This window comes from Pieris brassicae, chromosome 3 (assembly GCF_905147105.1).
Source record: "Pieris brassicae chromosome 3, ilPieBrab1.1, whole genome shotgun sequence".
Lineage (NCBI taxonomy): Eukaryota > Metazoa > Arthropoda > Insecta > Lepidoptera > Pieridae > Pieris > Pieris brassicae.
In genome coordinates this window covers 2,053,387-2,060,288 of record NC_059667.1, presented here as the reverse complement: position 1 = coordinate 2,060,288, position 6,902 = coordinate 2,053,387, and positions in this window count along the sequence as shown.

The window sequence follows — 6,902 nt, the reverse complement described above, 5'->3', positions numbered from 1 at the left end:
CCATCGGCCATCCGTTCTCCGGCCAATGTTCCATTGCTATTTAACTGCATAATTGCCCTTTTTGCTACATCAGTGACTTTAGCTCTTCTAATGACCTTTAGGACAGCCTAATATGACATTAACACTATGATCTTTTTATTATTGATGAAATTAATTATCCTTTTACATTAAATTTTCTTGGTTGACTTTTAAGTGAATTTTGAAGTCGTTCTGTTATTTGAAAATTTTGTATTGAAAAATTTAGTATTAGTTGTATAGGCTCTATGCGGATGGATGTATTTTTAATATGCGGGTAGCGTGCCTGTAAAAGCGGTTGCGATTGACGAATATACAGAACGTATACAAAATTACAATTAGTTCTAGTATTCTATGAACTGATGCTTTCGAGAAATTGTTCAAGTTACGGCTTAGTAACAATTTTTCTTGCAACTAACCTTTTTACTTATAAAAACCGTATTTTCGAGACATAAAAATTGTATCCAATTTGTGTTCCACCGTCACATTTCTATTGTATCCTTTGATATATATTTGTGTGAACTGCAGTGTTGAAAATTTTTCACAATAAGCGCAGTAAAGTATTGAAATATAATATGTAAAATACAATAGATTTTTTGTATATTTGTATATTGAGACTGCAGAATAATCACAGGATTATTCTACAGTCTCTGGTTGAACCGTCAGAAATAAAATGTTTTCCAGACCAATACAGTCACGGCGGCTAAAATGGCTACGATTATTTTAAGGATCAATTTGTATGACTCAAAACTTGGCGATTAAAAAGAGTGGTGGAGGCTTTCTTGCCAGTTCTTCTTGTATACGCCCTTGACTTGCGAACTGGTAGTAAATGTAAATTTAGGATCAATTTAACATTTTTTCTGTTGACGTTTATATGGTATGAATAAAGATATTTTAAGTTGGAACATGATTGACACCTCATCCGAGGTACGTGTAAAGCTTCTCCACGCCTAAAGCTGGAAGCGATGCGATATATAAAGGGCTGATAATCCAACATAACTGGACTACCATTAAAGACCTTGAGGAGCATATTATTGTTGCATCTCCAGAAACATTATGTACTTGCCGGAGGGGAGACTTATGACAGTTATTTTTATTCGTTTTACGGTTCTCATTTGAGAATTGGTATTGGTATAAAATTTTTTTGATATTATTGATAACTTCATTAATACAATTTTCTTAGTACCAAAACGTTTGCATGACCGTAGTTTCTACCAGACCTCATGATTAAAAAGTGAAGTTGAAAAGGGAAAACATATCGAAATATGTTAAAAGCCATAAATCTATACAAAATGATGTATGAAGTAAACAGAACATCGTTCAAGGTTGAGGCTGTGATGTCATAATAGATTCTTTGCCGTACTTTAGTTACGATACTTTCATATCTATTTCAGTTTTGTATATTTGTAACTAATAGATTTATTTGCGAAACATTTTAAATAAGTTTTGTTTGATTCGGTTTAACTGCAACTGAGTTTAGTCATAGGACGTCAAGGCAGAATACAGAATACCATCCGTCCTCGACGTCCGTCGTTCCAAAACAGAGCGTTTTTAAAGGCAGTTTTCGCATAAAGTACTTCCGAACCAATTCGACTTGGGTTCCTACAAGTAAAGAGTGTACCAGTTTTCAAAAGGCCGGCAATGCACTTGCGAACCTTCTGGCAATGTGTCTGTATTGCGGCGGTATCACTTAACATTAGGTGAGCCTTGTTTTATATAAAATATATATATCACTTTAAAATTAATTTAACTTATGTATTAAATGCCTTAAATTTAAACGATATTTATATCGCTCTTTGTAAAGCTTATTTTGATAAACTTTTTAGATAACAAAGCTCCAAACATAAACACTGCATGGTCTAGGTGTGGTATGTTTGACGGAAGTCGAGAATTTTCCCGCTTGCATGAGTGTGTGTTCGCCTCGTGCAACTATCCGTTCGAGGTCGCCCACATTTGATCTGTGCAAATTTCGTGCGCTAAAGTCACTGCCCGCTTCCAGGGTCGAATAGCCAATTTTTGCTTGTTAATTATAAAAATAATGCGTTATATAATGTTACTTACATCTCACTCGCACCACTTAACCTTCTATATATCTGTCGCGATCCGCATCGCCGCTGCGGACGCACACAGACGCGTCGACTAGAAAAATACATCCACGAATTTCGGCGATCGCGCGCGAGTGTGCGTGAATGACGTTATCGTACAATGCGATTACAGGGACGAATTCGAATAATTCCAATTAGTTTTTTACGCGCTCGCCTATTGTGTTAATATCAGCGCTCACAAAGGAATTATTTATGGGTTATTGCGTGGAAATGCTAGTTAAGTTAATTAGCTTTATAACTAGTTTAAAACAGAACTTGTAAGCGTTGTTTTTGTGGTGTTAGGAAGGTTTTAATGCAGGGAGGTGCATTTGATATAAGTGCCGCTTGGATTCGTGTCTGCGCTTACACGTGCCGCGTTTTCGAGGTCCCCTGGATGCGATCTTTGGCAGTCATTGTATGCAGGCAACGCGTATTTGCGCACTAGCCCCCGCCCCGCGCTTCATTCCGCCCCCGCGTAGCCGAATGTTTTGTACAATGCACGCAGTAGATAATTTATGGGCAGAATATCCTTCAAGTTTTAATACATTTTTTGTTTGAAATGCTTTGATAATTTCTATTTAATCGTTAGGTAAAGGAAAATTATTGTATGTAATAAGAATTTTGCGAATTGGTAACGTTTTTTAATAATGTTAACATGTTAATAAAGAAAGGTCATACTTATAATTCCACTTCTAAGATTTATGAATAGTTGAAGTTTTTGCTAGTTATCTTTGAATGCGTGACCTTAGATAGTAGAATTAAAATATTAGATTTATCAATAAACACAATTATTCAATGATTTAATGAATTTTGGACAATTAAGTATCCTCATTATGTTTATGTGTTATTTAGCCACTTGATACGTCAAGCTAATTAATGTTTTTTTTTTAATTATTTCACTAGCTTTTAATCACGACTTAGTTAAAAAAAGCTCTTTATTTATAAATAAGTGAGTAGGATTTAATTTAGTAAGACTTTTTATTTGATAAATTTCAAAACAAAATTTTATGACAACATTCGTTCTAGGACTTTGTCTAGTGACATGTGCGTGCTCCAGATCGTAGGTGCTAACCCCAGCTGTACACCAATAGACTACATGCGCATGCTGTAGGAAACCATCGTGAAGACACCGGCATGCCTCAAACTAATAAGTCTTCAGCGTGTGTCAGAAGCTGCTAACTTGCCTAATAGAAAAAGCAAATGATCACGAAAGATATAACGATTCTGAGAAATACTAAGAGTTGTAGCGGCACGTTTTTGTATTCTGTTTATCAGTCATAATAGTCGGTAGTCTTGATTTTTCTATGAACCCAACAATGTTGTAAGTTACTAGTTGTTTGGTAAGCCTAGCAGGGATATATTTGTTATTTTTAATTCTTGGTTTTGACAATTTTCTTTAAATATTAATAATATCTAGAATGATCTTTTGGCCGTCTAGTGAAACGTGTCTTGTGCAGTATCTGCAGCAATTTTGCCGCAATCGCATCCACTCTCAAACGTTACAGATACCGGCAAACTTCTTGAGCATTTAACAAGGAAGTTGGGGAAAGTTTGCGCATCGTACACAGCGCGGGACAAACGTCAACTGATTTACCAATCACGCGATCAACACATCACTCTCCCAGCATTCTGTAAGCGCTAACAAGCTCTTCCAGGCAACCCTATCAAGGAAAGAACTAAACAAAATATCGTTACATTAAGGGTAAAATGTATGAAGTGCATAACCAAATATAAAATTACAAGTAACACTGAAAAATTATAGAATTACCAAACTGAATCTACCATAATAAAATAAAGTAAAAACTAAAAGCTAATCTCACGGTTCATGAATTAAAATGCAATTCAAAATAATAAGAAAATACATGAATTACAAAAGTCACGATTGAGCAAGATATGGTAGGAAGTTTTTACTTAAAAGACTTTTAAATCTATATTAATGTTATTAAGCGGAATGATTTGTACGTAAGTATGTTTGTAACGAATTCGCTCACAAAGTACCTACTGGACCGATTTTAAAAATTCTTTCACCATTTGAATGATACAATATCACTGATTAATATAGGCTATTTTAATTACACTGAAAATAATGGGTCCCTACTACAACTACAATAATATTATCCAAGGTGTAAAAAAAACCTATAAAATATCTTTCATCGCATGCGCTGCGAAAAATTTTGATAAGAATTCTTTATCAAGAAATTTATTTATTAAGAAATTGTAGAACATTTTAATAAAGAAAATTCTTTATTAAGAAAAAAATGTTCTACAATATTAAATAAGAGCATGTGTCTATTGTAGTTATGTTACTAAAACCACTTTTAAACGTTAAAATTTAATAGACCATAATCAGACCAAGTTATTTATACCTTTGTCATTACCTAAATAATGTTGATGTCATTTATTCAGATATCATTTTGTTTTCAATCATCATGTCCCATACCCAAAGGGAGTCAGCGATACCCATTTACGCTGTACGTTTAAGCCATAATGTAAAAAAACGCATCTGTACTTATGTACACGCGTTAGATGTTATATATCTTTTCGTAATAAGATAAAAATCTTTTCAATTTTTTATCTTTCGTCTTATTCTACGTTTGTAGAAAAAACGACACTAACAATAGAAAAAAAAAATACTCCCATCATTGTCATCCCTAACGCGCCAAAACAAGTATAACTTCAAAAAAACTAAAATGTTGACTACCTACAGCTAACTTCAGGGTGTCGGGTGTTTTTGTGACGGTGTGTGCGCATCGTAAAAATTTACTCTCATCATTTTCCCTTAGCGCGTCCAAAAGAAGAATAACTTCAAAAAAAATGTCCGCCCGTGCGAAGTATTAAAATGTCTACGCCTATATAGACATTTACAATCGTCTAAAACAATGTGTATGCCTAAAAAATACAAGAAAATATGACATCACAAATTTAACACACATACATATTAGAACATAAGTAATCCATCAAAGGAGAAAATTAAAACAAACGAACACAATAAAAAAATCTTAAATAAATAATAACCTAAACTAAATGAAAACTTAAACCTCATTATATTCATGACAAGCAACGTACAACGGTAACTACGGATTCGACAAATCTATGGTCGTTTATTGCTTGTCTAACATTTTATGCCTAATATTACCAAACCGAAACCAATTGGCCAGTTTTTTATTTATTTATCACCTAAACAGATGTATTATAAGCATTCTGTATAAGACGGGGTTTTAAGTCCACCCGAAAATTTCCGGATAATGCATCCTGTACTATCATTAGGGAATGCAATCTCGATCTCGCGAGATCCCGTGTAATTTTTCGGGATCAATCCCGAAGCATAATATGACGAGATCCCGTTCGAGATTGACGGGATTGGGCTGCAATGGTCAGCGATTCTACACACATCAGCTCGGGACGCTTCACGCGACATTGCACATTACATAGGGTACATTGCAATGGACATTAGATGCCGGTTAGCAGATAGCACTCTTGAGACACTTTAGAAGATACTCTTTTTTTGGAAGTTACTTTCAAAATCACCAATTTTAATCTCCTTGAGCTATACCTACTTTTGTTTTGATTATTTTCACGTAATTAAAATTGTTAGTTGTTTAGTTCGTAATATTAAAGCATAAAGGCTTTTGTTTTCTTTCAAATAATATTTTATTTTAATTAACCTCACTATCGCAAACATGCAGTTTTCATCGTATTCAGTCACGTGATTTTTTTAAAACTATACGAGATCCCGAAAATTTCGGGATTGTTACGCTCTTTTCTTGAAGGACCAAGACTAAGTCAGATTAGTTCGGTAATACTTCAGTGGGCAGCTGATTCCATATAGTGGTGGTGCGCGGCATATATGCTTTAAAAACACTCAGTATGGACCGACGGACGACCATTAACAATCTCTTATTTTTTAACTGAGAAGGTTCATCTTTATCTTAGTTTGAGAGTATCGTTCGGCATGATTTAGTCGTGAGGTCACACACCTATTTCCCATTTCATTTATATAAAACTCGACCCAATTTTTTGGAACTATTTTCGTAGATGTTTCACAGATGCATTCGTTGACGGCCTTCTTTGATTTATTGCGTTCGCATTAAAAGAAGCACTGTGGAAAAATTCTGGTTTTTTTTTACGTTTTTTTTTAGATAGATCAACTACTTTTGTTTTTTATTTCATTTACTTAGATCTTGCCAAAGGCGACATCGATGTTTTTCCTCTGTTGATTATCTTTGAAGGAAGAGAGAAATGTTCAGAGGTTGTTTGGATTAATATCTGCAGTTGGGTTTCATCATCGGACATTGCGCAGGATACGAATTTCCACCGGTATCACCTGAGCGATTTTTAAAGCATTTTTTGCCACGCACCGCCACTATTTGAACCATATACCAACTGAAGTATTTCCGAACCATTTCGACTTAGGGTCCTTTGCACTTATACTATTGCCATTTAAAGTGCAGCATAGATCTGAATATTTACCACTTTTGGGTTTTTAATAGAAACAGGCGTGAAGCTCATCTGAAGTTAGTATCTATGCCAGAGGGCTAGCGAGTGTGTTGCCGGCCTTTTTATTAGTACGGTTTGGAAGGACCTCATGTTGGAATTTCGTATTCGTAGAGGAACCGTGTATTTTTTGTTAAAAGAATTTCTTATTGTCTTTTATTTACGCGAGCATTTGCTTAGCACAACTTCTGAAACCACTCGAAACACTGAGTTATGTTAATATATTTTTATTTGATAGACAAAGAGTAAGCGCATCGTTTGACCCAGTTATCGAGTGTCTATTTCGGAAATAAGCACGCCAGCTGCATT